Source organism: Loxodonta africana, chromosome 11 (genome assembly GCF_030014295.1).
Source record: "Loxodonta africana isolate mLoxAfr1 chromosome 11, mLoxAfr1.hap2, whole genome shotgun sequence".
In the NCBI taxonomy this organism is placed as follows: Eukaryota; Metazoa; Chordata; class Mammalia; order Proboscidea; family Elephantidae; genus Loxodonta; species Loxodonta africana.
The window spans coordinates 46,740,960-46,767,664 of record NC_087352.1 but is presented as its reverse complement, the minus strand read 5'-3'; positions in this window follow the sequence as shown (position 1 = coordinate 46,767,664).

The window sequence follows — 26,705 nt, the reverse complement described above, 5'->3', positions numbered from 1 at the left end:
ATTCTCTGTTTGGATCTGAGTGAGCTAGGGGTATTAGTTTATTTTTAATTACCTGGGTATGTCTCAGAAGACCTATACTCCAGCAATCCCTGTGATTAAGTATCTGCTGGAGGGCTGGAAACTGATGTTCTCATTGTGCAGGTGCTACAAGTACCTGCATTCACACAAAAGGGTCACTACCTGAGGCACTATGTAGTTCCAACCAAGGCTTCCTTTAAAAGTAATTTTATTGTGAAAAATTAGTCTCCTAATGTATTTAAAAACACACACACACACAACAAGCATCACTGTTGTAACCCCCAGCTTAAGAAACAAAACAAGATCACAAAAGTTAAAAGCCCATTGTGTACACATTCCTCTTGCTGTCCTCCTAACCCTCAACATATGAGAAAACTATTTCAAATTTTGTTTTTATCATTGCCATGCATATTTTTATAACTTATTGTATGTTGATGTTTATATATTTTAAAACTTCATATAAATGGCATCACATTGTGTGCATTCTTCTGCTGTCTTCTTTTTCCCCTCAAGAAAATATCTTCAACTACAATATATCAACAAAAAACCAAACCTACTCTTGTCAAGTTGATTGCGACTCACAGTGACCCGGCAATATACTGACGATTGAATTAGAACCTAGTAGAGAGCCAAATGAAGGCTACAGTTGTGAGTTTTCCTAAATACCAGCCATACAGACAGATTTGAAGCAGAATCTGGGATTTGCTGAATTCTTATTGTTCAGGACTACAGATCTGTACCTAAAGTTTATTTCATTGTTTTTCCTCAGATGAGAAAAAATTGTTTAAAAATAGCAAGGTAAGAAAAAGAAGACTTAAATAACCCAGGTGTGTAAAAACAATTGCTGTGAGAGAACAGAAGTAAAAATTTCTCAGCATAAAAAAAATTCTAAAAACCTTTCCTTTAAAGGGAAATTGGTCAAAGATTAAAAATTATAAACTAAATAAAGGTAAGAGTAGACTTTAGGAAACTTTCAAACAGTACTCTGGCATTGAGTCAACAGCTAAAGTAAAGAGAGACTACCCAAAAAAACCCAGTGCTGTTGAGTCGAAACAGAGACTAAGCTCTCTTTTTGTAAATGAACTTAAACCTGAATTAGAGGGTGAGTTTAAAAAAAAAAAATTGAAATATAAAATGGCCTATTAGAAAATACCCAGTATGCGGGTAGATGTCTTCTGAGAGCTTAAAAAATTCATAAGCCAAATTCATAAGCCAAAAATTAATACAACTTATGGTTCTTTGGGGAAAATAACCAAAAATTTTCTACTTGTGAGAATATATCTGTACCTACTGCAAACAGAAGAACCACTGGAAAAAACAAAGTTCTATATTGGGTAAGAAGCATAAGAACAGCTGAAAAATCTATCCAAGATGCTAATATGAGGGCTATTTTAGCACTCCAATATCTCCTGTCTGTCTTTGAGCTCTCAATTATAAAATTAAATGGACAACATTACAGCTTTATTACTGATATGGTTATGATAATATCTACCATTAAGCCCACTACTACTATAAAATGTCAGATTCATCAAAGAAAAATTTTAAAGGTATTTTTAAAACAAGTAGGAAGAAAAAATGATTTGTAAGTAAAACATAAAAGAGAGGGAGGGCAGGAAAAAGAGAAATTTCATAATAAAGTAAAAATGACTGGTTGTGACAAATTGTAAAAAAAAAAGATGAGCTTAATGGTATCAGATCAGTTGTAAAAGGCTTGGGGTCAAATGCACTTTATTTGCTTTGTTTACTAGAACCACTCAAGTAATGAAAATTTCTAAGAATCCCTAAATGTTTTCCCAAATCCCAATTTGTAACGTATTTAAGTCCTCATCAGAAGAGCACGACTTTCTCCACTGTGACATAATTTCTACAGATTTGCTAGGTAGGAGGGGCATTACAAATGGAACATCCAGATAAAATATACAAAAAAAAAACAAAATATACTGCATAGAAATTATTTTAGAAGTCATTAAAAATTTTTTCCTGCACATATTCATGTTATAGTTGATCTACACTTTAGAATACTATATCATTTAGAAATCAAGAAATTACCAAAGAGTTAACTATGGTCCCAGTATCTCTGTGGACACAAGAATCTGTAAACATAAACAGTTCAAGCGTAACAGAGTCACTGACTTTTCCCAGATGGTGATAAATCTTTATTTATTTATTTAGGTCATTTCAAGACATATAGAGTTTATTCAGTGAACAATGAGTAGCACATCAGAGGTTTTCCATTGGGAAATTTATGCAATCAACCACACTGGCAAAGAATCTTCTAATTCAAGAACACTTCAAAAATCACCAGTTTATAAATCTTTGCATATCCCATTGTGATGCAGTCAATATAGGCGAATTTCAAGCATTGTATTACAATATTGAAATCTTACTAAAACACTGAGCAGGTTGGAGTATCTTAGTCTTAACTAGAGACCTGTAGAGTCCTTTAACTGAGAGAGTTAAATTTCAAATTGTTAGTCATGGTACACTAATAGCTATCAAAGACACCGCCCCCATCACCAATATCATGTATTTAAAACAATAAAGTCCAAAGGGGGTTTGAGCAGGGCTCTGCTGCAAGCCGTCAGTCAGTCAGTCATGAATTTAGGTGCCTTCAAACAAGTGGCCTCACCATCCCCGAGAGAGTCTGAGTCTTCTACTAGACCCATTGCAATCAGTCCTAAGGAGAGCGAAAGAGCTGGAGGATGAGGTAGGAGGTGTTTTAAAGTTCCTCCCTGGCAATACTGTACATGATTTCCATCCACATCCCATTGACTGCAATCCTGTCACTCCCAGTGAGCCTGAAAATATAGTCTAGCTATGTGCCTAGGAGTAAAAGGAAATAGAATCTGGGGGACACTTAACATTGTCTCTGCCAAGTATTGTCTGGCTATTGCTAATAGCTGCAAGTGCTTCAGTCACTCTGGTATTTGACTACTATCTCTTTTTTTTTTTTTAATAATTTTTATTAAGCTTTAAGTGAACGTTTACAAATCAAGTCAGTCTGTCACATATAAGCTTATACACACCTTACTCCATACTCCCACTTACTCTCCCCCTAATGAGTCAGCCCTTCCAGTCTCTCCTTTCGTGACAATTTTGCCAGCTTCCCTCTCTCTCTATCCTCCCATCTCCCCTCCAGACAGGAGATGCCAACACAGTCTCAAGTGTCCACCTGATACAAGTAGCTCACTCTTCATCAGCATCTCTCCTACGCATTGTCTAGTCCCTTCCATGTCAGATGAGTTGTCTTCGGGAATGGTTCCTGTCCTGGGCCAACAGAAGGTTTGGGGACCATGACCGCCAGGATTCCTCTAGTCTCACTCAGACCATTGTCTGGTCTTTTTATGAGAATTTGGGGTCTGCATCCCACTGATCTCCGGCTCCCTGAGGGGTTCTCTGTTGTGCTCCCTGTCAGGGCAGTCATCGATTGTGGTCAGGCACCAACTAGTCCTGGTCTCAGGATGATGTAAGTCTCTGGTTCATATGGCCCTTTCTGTCTGTTGGGCTCATAGTTATCGTGTGACCTTGGTGTTCTTCATTCTCCTTTGATCCAGGTGGGTTGAGACCAATTGATGCATCTTAGATGGCCGCTTGTTAGCATTTAAGACCCCAGATGCCACATTTCAAAGTGGGATGCAGAACATTTTCATAATAGAATTATTTTGCCAATTGACTTAGAAGGACCCTTAAGCCATAGTCCCCAAACCCCCGCCCTTGCTCCGCTGACCTTTGAAGCATTCAGTTTATCCCAGAAACTTCTTTGCTTTTGGTCCAGTCCAGTTGAGTTGACCTTCCATGTATTGAGTATTGTCCTTCCCTTCACCTAAAGTAGTTCTTATCTAATAACTAATCAGTTAATAACCCTCTCCCACTCTTCCTCCCTCTCTACCTCGTAACCACAAAAGTATGTGTTCTTCTCAGTTTATACTATTTCTCAAGATCTTATAATAGTGGTCTCATACAATATTTGTCCTTTTGCGCCTGACTAATTTCACTCAGCATAATGGCTTCCAGATTCCTCCATGTTATGAAATGTTTCACAGATTCGTCACTGTTCTTTATCAATGCCTAGTATTCCATTGTGTGAATATAGCACAATTTATTTAACCGTTCATCCGTTGATGGACACCTTGGTTGCTTCCAGCTTTTTGCTATTGTAAACAGAGCTGCAATAAACATGGGTATGCATACATCTGTTCGTGTGAAGGTTCTTGTTTCTCTAGGGTATATTCCGAGGAGTGGGATTTCTGGGTTGTATGGTAGTTCTATTTCTAACTGTTTAAGATAACGCCAGATAGATTTCCAAAGTGGTTGTACCATTTTACATTCCCACCAGCAGAGTCTAAGAGTTCCAATCTCTCCGTAGCCTCTCCAACATTTATTATTTTGTGTTTTTTGGATTAATGCCAGCCTTGTTGGAGTGAGATGGAATCTCATCGTAGTTTTAATTTGCATTTCTCTAATGGCTAATGATCGAGAGCATTTTCTCATGTATGTGTTAGCTGCCTGAATATCTTCTTTAGTGAAGTGTGTGTTCATATCCTTTGCCCACTTCTTGATTGGGTTGTTTGTCTTTTTGTGGTTGAGTTTTGACAGAATCATGTAGATTTTAGAGATCAGGCGCTGGTCAGAGATGTCATAGCTGAAAATTCTTTCCCAGTCTGTAGGTGGTCTTTTTACTCTTTTGGTGAAGTCTTTAGATGAGCATAGGTGTTTGATTTTTAGGAGCTCACAGTTTTCGGGTTTCTCTTCGTCATTTTTGGTAATGTTTTGTATTCTGTTTATCCCTTGTATTAGGGCTCCTAACGTTGTCCCTATTTTTCCTTCCATGATCTTTATCGTTTTAGTCTTTATGTTTAGGTCTTTGATCCACTTGGAGTTAGTTTTTGTGCATGGTGTGAGGTATGGGTCCTGTTTCATTGTTTTGCAAATGGATATCCAGTTATGCCAGCACCATTTGTTAAAAAGACTATCTTTTCCCCAATTAACTGACACTGGGCCTTTGTCAAATATCAGCTGCCCATACATGGATGGATTTATATCTGGGTTCTCAATTCTGTTCCATTGGTCTATGTGCCTGTTGTTGTACCAGTACCAGGCTGTTTTGACTACTGTGGCTGTATAATAGGTTCTGAAATCAGGTAGAGTGAGGCCTCCCACTTTCTTCTTCTTTTGAGTAACGCTTTACTTATCCGGGGTTTCTTTCCCTTCCATACGAAGTTGGTGATTTGTTTCTCCATCACATTAAAAAATGACATTAGAATTTGGATCGGAAGTGCATTGTATGTATAGATGGCTTTTGGTAGAATAGACATTTTTACTATGTTAAGTCTTCCTATCCATGAGCAAGGTATGTTTTTCCACTTAAGTAGGTCCTTTTTAGTTTCTTGTAGTAGTACTTTGTAGTTTTCTTTGTATAGGTCTTTTACATCCTTGGTAAGATTTATTCCTAAGTATTTTATCTTCTTGGGGGCTACTGTGAATGGTATTGATTTGGTGATTTCCTGTTCGATGTTCTTTTTGTTGTTGTAGAGGAATCCAAGTGATTTTTATATGTTTATCTTATAACCTGAGACTCTGCCAAACTCTTCTATTAGTTTCAGTAGCTTTCTGGAGGATTCCTTAGGGTTTTCTGTGTAGAAGATCATGTCATCTGCAAATAGAGATAATTTTACTATCTCCTTGCAAATCCGGATACCCTTTATTTCTTTGTCTAGCCTAATTGCTCTGGCTAGGACCTCTAGCACAATGTTGAATAAGAGCAGTGATAAAGGGCATCCTTGTCTGGTTCCCGTTCTCAAGGGAAATGCTTTCAGGCTCTCTCCATTTAGGGTGATGTTGGCTGTTGGCTTTGTATAGATGCCCTTTATTATGTTGAGGAATTTTCCTTCAATTCCTATTTTGCTGAGAGTTTTTATCATAAATGGGTGTTGGACTTTGTCAAATGCCTTTTCTGCATCAATTGATAAGATCATGTGGTTTTTGTCTTTGGTTTTATTTATATGGTGGATTACATTAATGGTTTTTCTAATATTAAACCAGCCTTGCATATAAATCCCACTTGGTCATGGTGGATTATTTTTTTGATATGTTGTGGAATTCTATTGGCTAGAATTTTGTTGAGGATTTTTGCATCTATGTTCATGAGGGATATAGGTCTGTAATTTTCTTTTTTTGTAATGTCTTTACCTGATTTTGGTATCAGGGAGATGGTGGCTTCATAGAATGAGTTAGGCAGTATTCCGTCATTTTCTATGCTTTGAAATAGCTTTAGTAGTAGTGGTATTAACTCTTCTCTGAAAGTTTGGTAGAACTCTGCAGTAAAGCCATCCGGGCCAGGGCTTTTTTTTGTTGGGAGTTTTTGACTTACCATTTCAATCTCTTTTTTTGTTATGGGTCTATTTAGTTGTTCTACTTCTGATTGTGTTGGTTTAGGTAGGTAGTGTTTTTCCAGGAATTCATCCATTTCTTCTAGGTTTGCAAATTTGTTAGAGTACAATTTTTCCTAATAATCTGATATGATTCTTTTAATTTCAGTTGGGTCTGTTGTGATGTGGCCCATCTCCTTTCTTATTCGGGTTATTTGTTTCCTTTCCTGTATTTCTTTAGTCAGTCTGGCCAATGGTTTATCAATTTTGTGAATTTTTTTGAAAGAACCAGCTTTTGGCTTTGTTAATTCTTTCAATTGTTTTTCTGTTCTCTAATTCATTTAGTTCAGCTCTAATTTTTATTATTTGTTTTCTTCTGGTGCCTGATGAATTCTTTTGTTGTTCACTTTCTATTTGTTCAAGTTGTAGGGACAGTACTCTGATTTTGACTCTTTCTTCTTTTTGTATGTGTGCATTTATTGATATAAATTGGCCTCTGAGCACTGCTTTTGCTGTGTCCCAGAGGTTTTGATAGGAAGTATTTTCATTCTTGTTGCATTCTATGAATTTCTTTATTCCCTCCTTAATGTCTTCTATAACCCAGTCTTTTTTCAGCAGGGTATTGTTCAGTTTCCAAGTATTTGATTTCTTTTCCCCAATTTTTCTGTTATTGATTTCCACTTTTATGGCCTTGTGGTCTGAGAAGATGCTTTGTAATATTTCGATGTTTTGGATTCTGCAAAGGTTTGTTTTATGACCTAATATGTGGTCTATTCTAGGGAATGTTCCATGTGCACTAGAAAAAAAAGTATACTTTGCAGCAGTTGGGTGGAGAGTTCTGTATAAGTCAATGAGGTCAAGTTGGTTGATTGTAGTAATTAGGTCTTCCGTGTCTCTGTTGAGCTTCTTACTGGATGTCCTGTCCTTCTCCGAAAGTGGTGTGTTGAAGTCTCCTACTATAATTGTGGAGGTGTCTATCTCACTTTTCAGTTCTGTTAAAATTTGTTTTATGTATCTTGCAGCCCTGTCATTGGGTGCATAAATATTTAATATGGTTATATCTTCCTGGCCAATTGTCCCTTTTATCATTATGTATTGTCCTTCTTTATCCTTTGTGGTGGATTTCAGTTTAAAGTCTATTTTGTCAGAAATTAATATTGCTACTCCTGCTCTTTTTTGCTTATTGTTTGCTTGATATATTTTTTTTCTATCCTTTGAGTTTTAGTTTGTTTGTGTCTCTAAGTCTAAGCTGTGTCTCTTGTAGGCAGCATATAGACAGATCGTGTTTCTTTATCCAGTCTGAGACTCTCTGTCTCTTTATTGGTGCGTTTAGTCCATTTACATTCAGCGTAATTATAGATAAGTGTGTGTTTAGTGTTGTCATTTTGATGCCTTTTTATGTGTGTTGTTGACAATTTCATTTTTCCACTTACTTTTTTGTGTTGAGACGTTTTTCTTTGTAAATTGTGTGTTCCTCATTTTCATAGTACTTGACTTTATGTTTGCTGAGTCTTTACGTTTTTCTTGGTTTTTATTTTGAGTTATGGAGTTGTTATACCTTTTCTTGGTTACCTTAATATTTACCCCTATTTTTCTAAGTAAAAACCTAACTTGTATTGTCCTATATCGCCTTGTATCCCTCTCCATATGGCAGTTCTATGCCCACCTGTATTTAGTCCCTCTTTTTGATTATTGTGATCTTTTATACATTGACTTCAATGTTTCCATCTTTTGAGCTTTTTTTTTTTTTAATTAATCTTAATTTGTTTTTGTGATTTCCCTATTTGAGTTGATATCAGGATGCTCTGTTCTGTGACCTTGTGTTGTGCTGGTATCTGATATTATTGGTTTTCTGACCAAACAATTTCCTTTAGTATTTCTTATAGCTTTGGTTTGGTTTTTGCAAATTCTCTAAGCTTGTGTTTATCTGTAAATATCTTAATTTCTCCTTCATATTTCAGAGAGTTTTGCTGGATATACGATCCTTGGCTGGCAGTTTTTCTCCTTCAGTGCTCTGTATATGTCATCCCATTGCCTTCTTGCCTGCATGGTTTCTGCTGAGTAGTCTGAACTTATTCTTATTGATTCTCCCTTGTAGGAGACCTTTCTTTTATCCCTGGCTGCTTCTAAAATTTTCTCTTTATCTTTGGTTTTGGCAAGTTTGATGATAATATGTCTTGGCGATTTTCTTTTTGGATCAATCTTAAATGGGGTTCGATGAGCATCTTGGATAGCTATCCTTTTGTCTTTCATGATGTCAGGGAAGTTTTCTGCCAGCAGATCTTCAACTATTCTCTCTGTGTTTTCTGTTATCCCTCCCTATTCTGGGACTCCAATCACACGCAAGTTATCCTTCTTCATAGAGTCCCACATGGTTCTTAGGGTTTCTTCATTTTTTTAAATTCTTTTATCTGATTTTTTTTTTGGCTATATTGGTGTTAATTCCCTGGTCCTCCAGATCTCCCACTCTGCATTCTAATTGCTCGAGTCTGCTCCTCTGACTTCCTATTGCGTTGTCTAATTCTGTAATTTTATTGTTAATCTTTTGGATTTCTGAATGCTGTCTCTCTATGGATTCTTGCAACTTATTAATTTTTCCACTGTGTTCTTGAATAATCTTTTTTAGTTCTTCAACTGCTTTATCAGTGTATTCCTTGGCTTTTTCTGTAGATTGCTTTATTTCATTTCTGAGGTCATCCCTGATGTCTAGAATCATTCTGTAAATTAGTTTTTTATATTCTGTATCTGGCAATTCCTGGATTGTATCTTCATTTGGGAAAGATTTTGATTCTTTAGTTTGGGGGGTTGTAGAAGCAGTCATGGTCTGCTTCTCTATGTGGTTTGATATCGACTGCTGTCTCTGAGCCATCACTAAGATATTGTAGTGATTTATTCTATATTTGCTCACTGAGTCTTTTCTTGTTTTTCTTTCTTTCAATATACGTAGATGGGCTACTAGATTGTGCTGTCTTGATTGTTGTAGCCCTTGACTCACTTATGACCTATTACCAGCTGGTTTGGGCTGTTACCAGATATATATGCCTGAGTCCATTCACTATTCTTGACTAGAATCTGATTTTGGGTTATCCAGTGTGTGATGCAGACTGTCACCGATCCACCTAGAGAAGTAGTGGTGCTAGTTGTGTGCACCAGATTCTAGTAGCAGCTGGGGTTCACACTGAGGGGGGGGGCGGGGGCAGGATGCTGACAGGCTTCTCCCAAGTGTCAGTGAGGTAGGTATGTCTCTATTCCTAAAGCACGTTGGTGGGTGGTCTCTGCAGCTGTACCTTAGGCCCCCAATGCAAGTACCTCTACAGATTGGTAGGTGCCACCCTCCTTAGACCCCTAAGGCAGGAGGCTAGGTGGTCTGGGGGGAGTTTCAGCCCTCAGTTCCCTGTTGTGGGTCAGTGAGGGCTATGTTGAATACGCAGAGATATCAGACCTGGGAAACTTGTCTTTCCAGTAAATCTGCTAAAACTATTGCAGTCAGATCCCTATCAGAAATGCCTTTGCATTATAATAGCCACCTTGTTCCCTGTAGGGATGAAAGCCTGAGACTGTGGATCACATATGCTTGGCTGGAGCTGGTTCTGTGTTTTTAGTCCAATTAGGGAAGGATTTTTGGTCCCTGGGTTTTTTGTGGTTGCTTCTCTCAGGCCAGAAGAATGGGTTAGGAAAAGACCAAAAAAAAAAAAAAAAGGAAAAGAAAAACCGCAGAGCAGTTCTCCCTCTGGCTCAGGAAATTCCAATGTTAATGAAGCCACCTGGGAAGGGGAGGGGAGGGTTCAGATAAATAGGAGAGAGTAGCACCCCAGAATATAGACAAAGTTATTTATCTTGCTTGGGATGACTGTTTTATCTGAGATTCCCGAGGGGAGCGTTGCCTGTGTGCCCTGGCTGGGTAGAGATTGCCCCCGAGGTTCAGGCCCACGTTCCATGCTTGAGCTGTCTCAGAAGCTGCGGTCAGTTCCTCCACTGCCAGTCCAAAGCCCAGTGTCAAGGTTCCCCGGCTGGGAGGCTGCACTTCCGGCTCCAAAAACAGTCGCTGCCTCCTGGTGACTTCTCCTCCTGTCAGCTGCATCGCTTCGCCACCTGCGTGCACTGGCTGGGCTTCCCCCAAGGTCAGTTCAGGGGGCTGGGCCTGCGCCCCATGTTTGCACCGTCACAGGATGCCGAGCTCAGCTCCCCTGCACCCAGTCCAAAGCCCCGCACCAAGGTTCCCCGGCTGGGACACTGCACTTCCAGCTCCAAAACCAGTCGCTGCCTCCCAGCGACTTCTCCTCCCGCCAGCCACGTCGCCACGCTGCCCGCGCTGACCGGCTGGGCCCCCTCCTGCGGTCAGTTCAGGGGGGTAGGGCTGTGCCTGTGTTTGCGCTGTCACAGGATGTTGCGTGCAGCTCCCCTGCACCCAGTCCAAAGCCTGGCGCCAGGGTTTCCTGACTGGAACGCCAGCTCCAGGCTCTGAAAAGAGTCACTGCTTCCCCGTAGTTGTTCGTCCTCGGTCTCTGTCACTCAGGTCAACTCTTTAAATCTGTGTTTGTTGGTCAGGGTTCGTAGATTGTCATGTATGTGATTGATTCACTTGTTTTTCCAAGTCTTTGTTGCAAGAGGGATCCGAGGTAGCGTCTACCTAGTCAGCCGTCTTGGCCCTGCCTTGATAATCTTTATTTTACATGTTTATAAAAACTTTTAGGCTCGGCTCACTGATAGGCCAAAGCAGAGATTCCTTGCTTCAGAGCAATTACAGGTCTCAAATAAATTAGTCAAAGCATCTGCAGATCTCCTACAAGGATCATTAAATCTCTGGTTACCACCTACGGTAAATCCCTATTACTAAAGGAAACCGCCAATATTTTTCTACCAGTTAATTAACTTATGAATTATTGTTGTATTACCCTTCTCATAACACCATCCACTTGTGTAACACTATTAAAGCAACAACTGTGTAACAATTCCTCAATATAGAAGCATCATCTGAGTATGTTTTTTAGTTTGTGCTTCCTCTGGGCATGAACATAAACTGTTATTTCGGATACTGTCATCCCAAATCCTGACTTAATTTCTTATTCATGGGTCTCATCTTAAAAAGGGGGGCTTGGGGAATGGGGCACCAGGCTGATATGTAATAACTAGTCTTTGTAGACTCCAATTTTTTTAATGGAAGGCAAATAAGTTCAAATGACCAAACTGTGTTCTTTTCCAGGATATGTCCAAATTACTAGAAGAGTAAATACATACACTAATAAGCAGCATGTTTTTAGAATGATGCACTTCTTTGAGATGTTATAGAAATAAAAAGGTTGCTTAACCTCCTCAGGTACTCTTTAGAATGTGTTACTTGATGTCTGATGTTACCTAAGATAATTAAGGTCATTACATAAAGGCCTGGAATAAAAGAAATACAATAAAAAGTAGTGTACTCAATTATGGATACTAAATGAAAATATTTTTAAAATGCAATAGAAATGCCTCAGAAAGACTACAGAAATATGTTAGCAGATGGCCACACTAAACAGGTCCTGGAGGTAAGTTTGGCTCAGTAGGAGAGCATTGATCCAAAAGTTAGTATGAATGAATTATAAAAGTGCTTGTAATGTTTAATAAGAGAGGCTGAGATATAACTAACTTTAGATTTACTGGGGCAAATAAGTATGTCCTACTATGCAACTTACGGTCACAGTTGTTTGTGAAGTATTTATAATATTGAATCCTTAAAGTAGATTTCCACCAAGATGAGATGATATTGCACTAAAAATCATTGAAAATGGCGTGAAGATTTCTATTTAATTTTATAAAAGTCAGATAAGTTTTGGAAAAGTGAATAACCTCTTCAGAAAATATAAATTTTGTTATGAAACTCTCACCGTAGTTATTATATCTAGGCTACTTGCATTGTCACTTTTATTCCAAAGACTCTTGTTTTAACTTCCTCAGAAATCTATGCCTATTCCAAAGAAGGGTGGTCCAACAGAAAGCAGAAATTATCAAATTATATCACTAATGCCACTCGCCAGTAAAATTTAGCTGAAGATTATTCAAAAGCAACTGCAGCAGTATATCGACAGGGAACTGCTTGAAATTCAGGACGGACTCAGAAGAGGATGTGGAACCAGGAATATCATTGCTGATGTCAGATGGATCCTGGCTGAAAGCAGAGAATACCAAAAGGATGTTTACCTGTGTTTTATTGACTATGCAAAGGCTTTCTACTGTGTGGATCATAATAAATTATGGATAATATTTAGAAGAATGGAAATTCCAGAACACTTAACTGTGCTCATGAGGAATCTGTACACAGATCAAAAGGCAGATGTTCGAACAGAATAAGGGGATACTGCGTGGTTTAAAGTCAGGAAAGGTGTGTGACAGGGTTGTATGCTTTTGCTGTACCTGTTCAATCTGTATGCTGAGCAGATAATTCAAGAGACTGGACCGTATGAAGAAGAGTGAAGTAACAGGATTGGAGGAAGACTCATTAACAACCTATGTTATGCAGATGTCACAACCTTGCTTGCTGAAAGTGAAGAGGACTTGAAGCACTTATTGATGAAGATCAAAGACTGCAGTCTTCAGTATGGATTACACTTCAACATAAAGAAAACAAAAATCCTCACTACTGGACCAATAGGCAACATCACGATAGACGGAGAAGTGATTGAGGTTGTCAAGGATTTCATTTTACTTGGATCCACAATCAACACCCATGGAATCAGCAGTCAAGAAATCAAGAGATGTATTGCATTGGGCAAATCTGTTGCAAGAGAACTCTTAAAGTGTTAAAAAGCAAAGGTGCCACTTTGAGAACTAATGTGTACCTAATCCAAGCCATGGTGTTTTCAGTCACCTCATATGCTTGTGAAAACTGAGCAGTGAATAAGGATGGCTAAAGAAGAATTGACACCTTTAAATTACGGTGTTGGCAAAGAATATTGAATATACCATGGACTGTCAAAAGAATGACCAAATCTGTCTTGGAAGAACTACAACCAGTATGCTCCTTAGAAGCAAGGATGGCGAGACTGTGTCTCACATACTTTGGACATGTTATCAGGAGAGACCATTCCCTGGAGAAGGACATCATGCTTGGTGAAAAAGAGGAAGACCCTCAACGACATGGATTGACACAGTAGCTGCAACAATGGGCTCAAGTATAGCAACGATTACGAGAATGGCGCAGGATTGGGCATCATTTTGTTCTGTAGTACATAGGGTCACTATGAGTCGGAACTGACTCAACTGCACCCAACAACAACAGAAATCCATAGCATACAAGTCAGTCCACAGTTGCACAAAAGGCTGTATTCTGATTCTGAGTCCCTGGGGTGGTACAAAACTTAAGTGCTGACTACTAGTCAAAAGGTTGGCGGTCGGAACCCACCCAGAGGAAGACAGGTGTGGTCATCTGCAGGAATCCGTATGGAGCAGTTCTACTCTGCACTCATGGGGTCGCCATAAGTGGGAATCAACTTGATAGAAACTAACGACGACAATTCCTGATTCTAGGTAGGAATTATATGCATAAAATCAAATTTTCGTCCTCTCTCTGGAGATCCATGTAGCTGGGGAAGAAAACTGGGGAGCTTCTGATTAAACTTGGGTTTTAGCAGCACCAAATTAGGGAGACCAGCTGCAGCCTCTTTAATTCTTGGCAATAGTAAGCCAGCAAGGGGCTATGTTTGGCTTTGGAGTATTTGCAAATCTTTTTTGCCATCAGGGTGTTTAGAAGGAAATACCTGATGCTGGTCTAAGTCACTCGATATTCCAAATTTCCTTTTTGCTCTCAGAAAAGGTCTGCACGGGCACCAGGGGTCCTTCAAAGGAATATAATATTCTTTTTTTAGGGTTTATCGCCCACAAAGCTGGCTACAATTAAAGAGGTAACAACTTGCTAATCAGAAGATAAACTGTTAGGTTAAGGGAAATATAAATGCAGATCCTGAAAGGGAATATCATAATCTAAGTAAAAACCCACTGGCTCTGTCCCAAATCTAGTAAATGAAAACATATCAGGGACAAGAATCAAACCTTGGACAACTCTTTTTGGAAAATGTTCAGGGCGTCTCATTAGAAAACATTTTCCACAAACTAAGGTTAAAAAGGATTGCACAGAGTCATTACTTCAACTCTCTTGGCAAACTAATGGACTTTAGAAAATGCAGTTCCTTATTTCTGAAGCAACTGCAGTAAAGAACTCGGTCCAAATAGACATATTGATCAATCTATTCCAGAATGGATGCTTCAGGAAAGGTGCCCCTGAATGTTACTGGTGTGAATCACAATGAGGTACTTAAAACACAGCAGTACGTTGGGATTTGTTTTATAAAAATCACATTAAAGATAAGAATTACTGCTTCAATCTGAAAAATAAATCTTTGTCAGCCTAAGTATGGCAAGAGGATGTTTTTTAAAAATCCATCTTGAGTGTGTAATTTTCTACCCAAAATATGACAGATGACTTTACTCAAATAAATGATCCTACTATGTAAAGATAATAGATGGAATGTCATTTTTCCCGGTGTAGCTACTGACGTTCCACATATCAAAGTGTTTCACCTTTGGAAGACGTGAGGATGAACTAACAGTTGTTATGCTTCCAAGATATACAAAATACTGCTGAGGACTTTATAAGGATGCATAAAACCATTAAGATGAAAGTTTATGGTCGTTATACTTGGAGACATTACTAGGTCAGGTACAGATTTCCTTTGCCAAGTCTTAGAATGTTCTGGATGAAGCTGTAAGAATTAAGATGCACACAGAATAGGGAAAGTTAGAGATTTTAGTCCATTCTTTTTTAAAGTTTGGTTTCTTATCAGCTTGTGAAAAGCTGCTGGAAAGTCAGAGAGATTTTGCTGCCAGGTCTGAACTGCAGGGGTTGAATTGGCAGTAGTAAAACCAAAAAGATTGAGCAAATAAAAGATAATATACATTGTCTCCTGTCGTGTCTGTTTTCAAATTACTGTGTTTAAATGAACTTCTTTTTAGCAAACTGTCTTTAGTCTCTCGCCCTGGCCTCCAGTGACCTTTCGCTGATTCTTTATCTCCTTTGTGTCTCAAAACATCTGAAACTTTGATCTTTCTCTCAAAAGCTTCATGTGAATAAATATATACTTTTTGGATCAGCAGTTTGACAGGATTTATGGACTATTTGGCCAACAAAATATAATTCTACCTGATTTCCTTATTGGAAGCATTTAGTAAAATAAAACCAATTAAGAAAAAAGTGGATTAAAAAGCAGTGTATTTCTTCTACAGAGGCAGTGTGATGGTACCAGGATAAGATTATCTTTTTCATGTGATCTGTAATGTCAATTTCAGCTTGTTTGAGTCATTTTTGTGATAATAATAGGATTTCTCCCCACATTTGTTTGACAGGGAACAATGTACCTTCAAACAAAGAGAAAGCCAGCACTCAGGGAAATGGAAATGATCAATCATAGTAATTCTTCTACTAAGTTAACTCTATGAAATTGCAAATATTTAACCATTTTTTTATCAACTAAACACGGTAATTTTATATGACTCAACCTAGTAGGCGTCTTTCTTCATTTCTTAGCACTGTTGTAACAAAATACTACAAACTGGGTAGCCTATGGAAACCCCGGTGGCATAGTGGTTAAGAGCTATGGCTGCTAACCAAAAGCTTGGCAGTTCGAATCCACCAGGTGCTCCTTGGAAACCTTATGGGGCAGTTTTACTCTGTCCTATATGGTCACTGAGTCAGAATTGACTCGACAGCAACAGGTTTGGATTCAACGGGTTTGGGTGGCTTATAAGAACAGAAATTTATCCTCTCACAGTTCTGGAGGCTGGAAGTCATAATCAACATGTTGGTCATGTATGCTCCCTGTAGAGTCTTTAGGAGAAGATCCTTTCTCATCTCTCCCAGCTTCTGGTAGACTCAGGCATTCTTTGGCATATGGCAGTATAACTTCAATTTCTGTCCTGGTCTTCACATTACTATCTTCCCTCTGTGCCTCTCTCTGTGTCTCCTTTTTTATAGGGACACCCCAGTCATATTGGGTTAGGGCTTACCCTACTGTGGTATGACCTTACGTTAGCTTAAGTAATAACATCTTCAAAGGCCCTATTTCCAAACAATTTCACACTCACAGGTACCAGGGGTTAGGGCTTCAACATACGTTTTTAGAGGACACAATTCAATTTATAATAATGACTAAAGGAGAGTAGGCAGACAAATGTGAGAAATCTATTTTGCCACTGGACTTGGTAGGTGCGGCTTTCTCACTGAAACTCAGACTGCTCTTTAACTGAATTGTCAATAAAAGAGCTATATCAATCATTAAAAAAAAAAAAGGCATGTGGTTGAATAATTATGATAATCTCTAATGCCCTCAGGGACTTTTCTTTCTGCATATACACCCTGACTCATTTCATAAATAATTCTGTGTATAAAATATTTCAAACAGAAAAATCACAGCAAACCATTATCCAATAATGATTTAATAATTTGTCATTTTTCATCTGATTCTTAAGATATGAAAATATTAAAGGTATAGCTGAAGGCTTCTTCATATCCTTTCCATATCTTCTTTCTTTCATGTTATTCTTAGTATTAACCATTAACTTGAAACTGATATTATCTTTTTTTGTTCATTATCTTATAGGTTTATACAACGATACTGTTTTGTGGGTTTTAATGTCATACATAAATGGTGTCCTGCATGTACTCTCATATTACTTTTTTAGGCGTTCTGTGACAAATCACCACAAACTTGAGTACCTTAAAAATAACATAAATTTCTTCTCTAAGACTTTTGGAGGCTAGGAGTTCAAAACTGAGGTGTTGGCAAGGCCATAATCTCTGTGCAGACTCTAGAAGATAATCTGTTCTATCTATGGCTTTCTCTTAGCTTCTGATATTGCTGTTCCTTGGCTTGTAGGTGCAACATTACAATCTCTGCCTCTGTCATCACATAGTACTCTTCATTTGTTTCTTTCTGTCTCTGTGTCTCTGCTCTTCTTATAACCTCACCAGTCATACTGAATTATGACATACTATTTTATACTCTTTTTTTTTTATATACGCTAGTACAGAAACCCTGCTGGAGTAGTGGTTAAGAGCTATGGCTGCTAACCAAAAGGTCTACAGTTTGAATTCACCAGGAGCTCCTTGGAAACCCTATTGGGCAGTTCTACTCTGTCCTATAGGATCACTATGAGTTGGAATTGACTCGATGGCAACTTTTTTGTTTGTTTGCTTTGTTTTCTGCCTGAGCATAGATCATATTTCCTGTTTGTACATTGTGTATTGAACATTTTATATATTTTAGAAACTTTGAATTCTGATATATTCCTCAAAAATGCTTTTTTATTTTTGGTAACTTGCTTATGAAATTTGCCTCCTTGGCGATGTTTGCTGATGTCTCTGCTCCATTCTTTCATTCTTATTTTTATTTTTAGGCTGGCTTCCTAGCAGTTTTCCCTGTGTCTGCATAGCTTAGTGGTCAGTCAGTGATTTGAGCATAACTTTTGCTCAAACACCTCGAGTTTGTAAGGCTTCCATCCACTGTTGGTTCACGTGAGCCAGGGCTTGGGAGTTCATTCATAGTTCAGCCATTACTCCAGTTTCCTTGGCTCTTACTTTCTGCCAAGATCTCTTGGGCCTCCCTGTACATGTAATTTCCTGGACAGGCAGGGATATGTGGAGAGCTAATAATTTACCTTGTCTATGGCTCTCCAGGGCTAATCTCTGGGATCTCTCTTTTAAATTTCTGGTTCCTCCTCTACTCACCCCAACTGAGACAACAACCTCACATTAGCCAAGCTGCAATTTTTCCTCATTTATTCTTTATTGAGTTTGCCACATATAGCTGATAATGTTACAGAGTTTTACCCTCCATCCCAAATCTAATCAACCCTCTCTAGTAGCATCCAGACAACCACTAGTAAAACCATCATTCTCACCAGCTAGTCTATGAGGTGGGGGATGGGAGTAGATCCAGGCAAGAAGTATGCAGACTCCTACTGCTCTTACCCATACCTCTATCCAGTGTTAAAAAAATAAATGTGTCTCAAGATTTTTTGTTGACCTTTGGTAAATTTCTAGAGCTCCAAAATGATTTTTTTTTTTTCCAGAAAGTTGACAGTTCTATATTTGATTTTTGGGGAAACAGTTCCCTGGCCTCTTCACACATCATAGCTGGAAGTCACATTGAACAGTATCATTTTAAATTATTTCTGATGCTCAGTTCTACAAACTAACATATATGTATATATTTGCCAGTGGCACACTGGCCCTATGCACATGGTACTGCTCAGCAGTTTCTATTAACTCAGTCCTTACCAATGTCCTTCCTCAAACACAGTAATGTGTTAATTAAAAGATTAATGACCTATACTTCTATTTTTGAACCAATATTACGGGAAAGTTATCTAAAAGAGGGGTTTCAGATGTTGGGACAGGGGCACGATTTCAGTGCTTGCCTGAGGCACCATTTTCTGTAGACACGTCGCTGGCCATACTGGGCTAATAGAAACTGGTCAGTGGTGCCATGCACCCAGGGATGGTGAAATACTTGCCATACCCATCATACCTAATTACGCCTCTGATATTAGTAACACTCTTTAATACATAAGAAGCTGAGCTCAGAGAAAGAGTTTCTCTGCATTATGTACAACTACATTGAGTTAAGTGATGAGGCTCTATCTGAAGTAAGATTTTCTGAATCCAAATGCTATGCTTTTTACATTAAACTATGCTCCCTTTAATTAGAGTCCCCATTAGATACACATCCCAAACTAAGAAATTACTAACGGTGATTCTGTGGAGCAGATGGAAATACCCATCCAGTAGACAGAAACTGCGCCTCTTCTATTGCCACCTGATTGTTTTGACCCAAGGACAAGTGTAGAACCTTGTGTAGGAAAGGGTTAGTAATCACTCCCTTTCACTGGCATTTACTTACATGTTCTTAACCACCTGATCTTATCTGTCCTTTTCTCTCTACTTCCTTTATACCATCACCATTCATAATCATAAGTAAACAGGTTTTCATGAGGAAATATTCAGTACTAAATTGGAAGGAAGGAGAAATAGAGTAAAAAGTTATTTGTGCCAGTGGCTTCAATGAGAATTATTAAATGTGAATATACGCTTGCTAATAAATTTCAGGTTTAGGCAGTATATCATGTAGACAGAGAAAGACAGATGATAGCTAGGTATGTAGGTAGCTTGGTAGATAGATGAGTAACTGATAGATAGACAGACAGATAGACAGTAGGTGTACATGCCTGCCACTGCACTGGATACAATCAGAAGTGTAGAGAGAAAACTAAGCCTCTAGAGTGATGGAACTAAGTCTAGTGGAGTATTGGAAACATCAGGCAACAGGCTTGTCAATGTTTCTCATATAACATCATTTTGTGTGGTAAATATAATCCTTTGGCTATGCACTCAGCAATTCTCGTTTTTAGAAGAATATAAAGAACTAAGATGTAGAAATAATTTCAAGTTCTGCAAAAGTGTAAAAGCTAGATACTAAAAAGTTTATTCTTGTCATTCTGTGCTCTTCTTGTTTATTTAGTAAAAGATCTTGATATCTCAAGGTTATACGGTATATGAATATCAAATAATTACACAATATTTTTACTCTCAATATAACATATGAACATGTGCATAATAGCATGCTACTTGAATATAAAATTATTCAACAGAAAAGAGAGAAACTGAAAATCTGTATAAATATGCATATCTTAATTCAGGGTATGAACACCGTAAAATGCTGAAGTAACCATTTACGTTTATTTCCGTACTTTCTGCAGAGCACTCCCTTGTTATGGTGAGCTGTCACTCTCTCAGGATTTTTCTCAGGTACCTATTGCCATAACAACTCAGAAATTAGGAAATATGTGCCTTTAGGCTTGCCAGTAACACTGCTTAGGGAATGCTTTATTAACTAGCAGAGTACAGAATGAAAAGCGTCAAAACACAAGCGTCAGATAGGCTTATGGGCCGGGGGGAAGGAGAAAGAAATGATTTGGCTGAAGTTCAACCTCTTCAGCTTTGGGCTTGAAGCACCAGAGTGACAGCCTACTCCATCCCTGATATCTTGCTTCCACACATCCAGTGTTGCACTAATTTACATTGACTCTGAACACCTGTTTCTGGTGATGAAGAGTAGATTGCAGCTTGTCAGAGACCTTCTCTCTAATTTTGTAGCAAATATACAAGCTGCAGGGTGAGTTCTGATGTCACTTTAGTGATAGGCTGAATCATTGGTTAATATGCTTGCACCGAACTTTATATCTTTTAGTATATTTTTATCAAAACCAGAGGTATTTCCGATTGCTCCTGTCAACTGTGACAAAGGTGCATATTATGAAACCTAGCGGGATTCCAGGGCATTTGAGCCCCATATATAACATATTGTGCTGATGTATGATACAGATGAAATGCAGCTCACTGTTCCGAGCACACACTCTACTCCATAATTGTTAGCTGCTATTCTTACCACCAAAACCATTTTCAGCTTTAAATTTTCTTCAATACTGCCTACAGTAAATCTTGTGCTTCTAAAAAAGAAAAAAAGTATTACTCTGCTCTGACGGCTCCACATCACTGATTTCTAATAAACTATTTGTAGACAACCGCTCTGTGTGCTGCCTCACACACAGCATAGTGAAGAAGCTCATATCTCTTTATTAACTTCAGTGGTTGTTATTAAGAGCTTGAATTGTCACTAATTATTCGATTGTTTAAATTGCAGGACAGCTGACACACATTTTTTAAGATACTGAAATTATTTTATCTAGGAATTCTTGGCATCTGTTCTTTTAGTGGAGCCCTGGTGGCATAGTGGTTAAGAGCTCAGCTGCTAACCAATAAGGTCAGCAGTTTGAACCCACCAGCTGCTCCTTGGAAGCCCTAAGGGGCAGTTCTACTCTGTCCTATAGGGTTGCTATGAGTTGGAATCAACTTGAAGACAACGGGTTTTGTTTTGTTTTTATTTTAATTCTCTTAGTTGGTCAATAAATTTTTCAGCATACATTGCGTCTCTCATTTGCAGTACAAATATTTTGGAATTTTTTTATTCATCAGTACAATTTTAATGATATGTCAGAATAATATCATAAATTAAAAAACTAAGCCAAGCCCATTGCTATCAAGTCTATTCCAACTCATATATCATAATTACTCAGGTATATTTTCACGTGTGTCTATTTATATGTATGAGTATGCATCTAATATAATGTAACAGATTATATAATTTAATAGTCAACATATTATTACATACATACAGTAATTTGGGCTTTTCTGACTTAACTGTACAAAATGACACTAAATTATATGCACTCTGAGAATAGGGCATGTTCTTTTATTTTGATAACCTAGGACCTAGCACATTTCCTGGCACAAAGCAGGCCCCCAATAAAATATTGTTCTAAATAATAATAAATAAAACATGAATGTATACATATTCACTATTGATAAAGATGTAAAGTATATTTTACCTAAAGTTTAGACATTTGAAAGAACATATTTTATTATTCTCATTTATAAAATAACAGTCTGATGTCAACAAAAAATATTTTTTAAAATTCTATGTCACAGCAGCAAAAAGCATACTTGATAAATTTCTCAAAACACTCCGATATCATATACTTAAGCACACTTTAAAATTATACATAGGTAAGTACCAGATTATTTCATCTTTATTCATGGATGGATGAAAATGAGTTAGAATCAGTGAGCTAGAAATAGAAATAGGTTCTTTCCTATAGTTATCTGAATGTACAGGATTTTTGACCAGATCAAAATAAACAAACAAAAAACCAAAATAAATAAATAAACTAGTTTCTACTCTGTCCTATAGGGTCACAATGAGTCGGAATCGACTCGATGGCACTGGGTTTGGTTTTTGTTTTGGTTAGTTCAGCTTGCAAACATCCCTAATTTATAGGCAGAGTTAGAAAACACCTTAAGGCCATGAGAGGAAGTCCTATGATGCCAATTTTCTAATAAGAGAGTACAGTATGCCAGGTTATTGCTCTTTCTTCATTTATTCATTTAACTACTTATCTCTTAACTTTAGATATTAGTTACTTAATTATTAATTTATTGAACAAAGATTTATCAGGCACCTACTATCTTAAACTTTAAAGATTCAGAAATAAATAAGACAGAGTTCCTGCCCTCAAGGAGTCTATAGTTAGAAGAAATATATTAACCATACTGTAATTATAACTCAAAATGGAACTGAACCAATCATGATAGGTACAACTGATATCAAAGCCAAGGAAAAAACCATACCAGCTCTTTGGGTAAAGCATAAAGAATGGGAGAGGGTGATCAGCAAAGCCTTCTTTGAGATTATTCAATTCTAAAGGGCACAATTCCATTCAAGGTGATCACTGAAAAAGAGGGTAAACCTAGTTCTGTGAGTTTAAAGAAATCACTTATCTTCTCCAAGCTTCAGTTTCTGCATAAGCAAAATGTCAAAGAGATGATCTCTGAATTTGCTTCTATTACAACATCCTATCATTCTAGAACAGCATGCAGGCAGAAAAGTACCCATCACCAACCCACTCCTGACAGTCTTCAGGTTGTCAATTACAGTTTTACAGCCCCAGGTGGCTGGAGCAGTCTCCGTCCAAAAGCTTGAGACTTCAAGGTATTTGGAAATTTTAAAGAGGTAGCACACTGTACACATACTTATAAAATAGCTATAATAACAATCACAGCCAAATCCAAATGAGGGATGTGGGAACTAATCAAAATGTGTTGCACAGAGGAAAAAGGTTAGCCTGTCAGCAAGGGTGTCTTTCATGGTGGAGTCGAAAGAGCTGTGCCAACAATCTACAGGTGCACACCGTGGGAGCCATTGGAAATGAAACCAGGAGGGGGTTTGATGACAGTGCTGAATCAATGTGGGATTCATCCCAGGGCATACTTATCCATCTGTTAGGCTGTGGCATATCCTTTTCATTAGTGCTTTCTCAGAGAACAAGCTTTCTTACCCTTTCCAAGAGCCACTGCAGGAGAACCAGCAATGGAAAGAAAATTAAGAGACTGAGAGGGTAACAAGGCATATGTTCCTTGAATTGAAATCTTAGCTCTTCTCTCAACATTGATTCAATACTCGTGTAAGGGACTGAATATCTGTGTGTGTGTGTGTGTGTGTGTGTGTTATCTACATCTATTATACATCTACCTATCTATTCATCCAGAAACCCTGGTAGCATAGTGGTTAAGACCAAAAGCTGCTAACCAAAAGGTCAGCAGTTCAAATCCACCAGGTACTCCTTGGAAACTCTACGGGGCAGTTCTGCTTTGTCCTGTAGGGTCACTAGGAGTTGGAATTGACTCAACAGGAATGGGTTTGTTTGTTTTGGTTTACCTACCCATCCGTTTGTCCATCCATCCGTCCAACTGTCTATCACCTGTCCATCCATCCATCTACCTTTCTACCTATCTAGTTACCTTTATACAACCTTATAGGAAATTAGAAAACTAAGCAATCTCTCAAGATCAGGTTAAGTTTTAAATACCCTTTTAAAAATGTTCATTCTGTACTCTACGAAATGATTTCATTTGGCTCCAAATCAGGTGGCAAAATTACCACATTTAATAACTAAAACTAAGCTAATTTTGAGTGCACAATGAATCAGGGTGATGTCACATAGCTCATTTCAATAAAGCAACTGAGGGCAAACCAAGGTTCAGTGAATCATGGAACTATATGTTTTAGTTCATCAATGCATGTACTTTCTGGAATCCTAAAGATAGCTACCAGAAGCACTTTTTTTTTTTCTTTTCCACATTAGAATGATCATCTTTTAAGTGAGGATGGAGAGAGCACAGAGTGCAGTTGGCTGAGCTGTGGTGGTAATAGTCTTTATTTATTACCTCTAAGTTTCCATGTAGGTGATGGTGATTTTAAAAAAGCTACAGGAAAGAGACTTTAGAAGACCAAATACAACTTTTTAGAGCACAGCCTCAAGTTGCAAACACGTAAGGTTATTTTTATTCTTCTGTGTTAAATAAAGACAATACCCATTAGTAAAAATTCAGTTTCTCCCCAGTGATAATAATGATAAAATCTCTTTTTTACATCTGTAATATCTTTAATCCTTCATTTGCTTAATCATTTAAAATTGTCTATTGAGGGCCTACTGTACATGCACGACTAGAATCATTAAGCATCCAAACACAATGTTGCTTGCTTCAAGGACTTTATGGTCTAACAGGGAAAACAGAGAAATTTTCAGACCATTACAATATAATTTGATAAGTGCTAAAATGGGGATAAGTATAAACTGCAATAAAAAGAAAGGGGGAGCATCTGAGAATCTGAGTGCATTTGGGAAGTGGGGGACCAAGCAAAACTTTGAGAGAAAGTGCTATTTGGATTAATACTTCAATGGGGACTTTTCCTAAGGAATATGTTTGCAAAGTGGGCCTCATATTTCTGACAGAAGGGTCAGCATGTGCAAATGAATGGCAAAATAAGGACATGGGTCAAAATCAGAAGAACTGAAATAGTTTTAGATAAAGGAGAAAAAGAAGAGAGGGACTGATTAAATAAGCAGAAAGAAGGAATAAAGTGACTTGTGTGTCTTACTAAAGATTTTACATTTTTATTTTAGACAATGGGAAGCTATTGATGATTTTGAGAAAAGGAGGTGGATAATTAAGTTTATTTTTTAAAAGATCACAATTGCAGCAAACTAGAAGATGGAAACAGAGAGGAAAGATTAGAGTCAGGGAGACCAGTAAGGAGGCTACTGCAATCGTCTGGGTAAGAGTTACTGAGAGTCTGAACTAAAAGGAATGAAGAGAACGGGGCTTATAATATAGATATTTGAACTTATAATCAATAAGGTCTGATGACTGATTAAATATGCAGAATAAAGATGGGGGCACAGGCAAGAAAGTTATTGCATCTGGGTGTACTGGAGCTGAAAATAAACATTTTGTATCCTCCACATTTATTGCTTTATTGTGATTAGGATTTTCCATTAAAAACTGCTCTTGGTTATTGATTTTAGGAAAAACATCATGATTGCATGATCCTCACATTCTTTTATTCCACCTTTCTCAAAAGGCACCCTCCTCACTTGAGGCATGTTTCATATTTCCTATCATCCCTACGCTTATTCACTCTAAATTATTTCTTCTCAAATAGCAATGTGTATAAAGTCACTTGGTAAGTTTGTTGAAATACACATTTTTATCCCATTCCCAAATATTCTAAGTCATTAATCCTATAGTGGGAACCAGGAAATGGCCTGATAATCAAGATGCATATGGCCCCTGTTCAAACGTGGAAAAACCATCCACGTCCTTCCAGTATTAGAATATGTAGCTCTCGTTTTCCAAACACATGGATTATGCTTTTCATTAAGCATAAGGACATTGGGTAATGTCATTCATTACAAGGAATTTGGTCAGTATCAATTCAGAGTTATCATTTAGTTCTACTGATCTCTTTTTCTCTACTCTCCGGATTAAAACACTTCTCCTTGATGACAGGGAATGGACATGCTTTTCCCCGTACAAACCCATTCAGTAGTAGAGCCATCCATCATTGTGCTATGTGTTGTCTGTGCACTTTTTACATCATAAAACTGAAAGCTTTTTATTTCTTTAATGTAAAGTGTACCTATCCACTTTGCCAAAAATTTAAGATGATTTACTTGCAAAAGCTACTTGTCTTTTTTAAGTACACTAGGGTGAAGAATAGGAATGGACTTGTAGAAGGCAATCAGTTATAGGTACAGATTTGTGGCATCAGGATTAGAGGAAGACTTATTAACAACCTGTGTTATGCAGATGATACAACCTTGCTTGCTGAAAGTGGAGAGGACTTGAAGTACTTACTGATGAAGAGCAAAGATTACAGCCTTCAGTATGGATTGCACCTCAGTATAAAGAAAACAAAAATCATTACAACTAGACCAATAAGTAACATCATGATAAACAGAGAAAATGTTGAAGTTGTCAAGGATTTCATTTTACTTGGATCCACAATCAACACCCATGGAAACAGCAGTCGAGAGATCAAACGATGCACTGCATGGGCAAATCTAATGCAAAAGATCTCTTTAAAGCGTTAAAAAAGCAAAGATGTCACTTTGAGGACTAAGGTGCACCTAACCCAAGCCATGGTGTTTTCAGTCACCTCATATGCACGTGAAAGCTGGACAATGAATAAGGAAGGCCGAAGAAGAATGGATGCCTTTGAATTATGGTGTTGGCAAAGAATATTGAATATATCATGGACTGCCAGGAGAACAAATAGATCTGCCTTAGAAGAAGTACAGCCAAAATACTCCTTAGAAGCGAAGATAACAAAA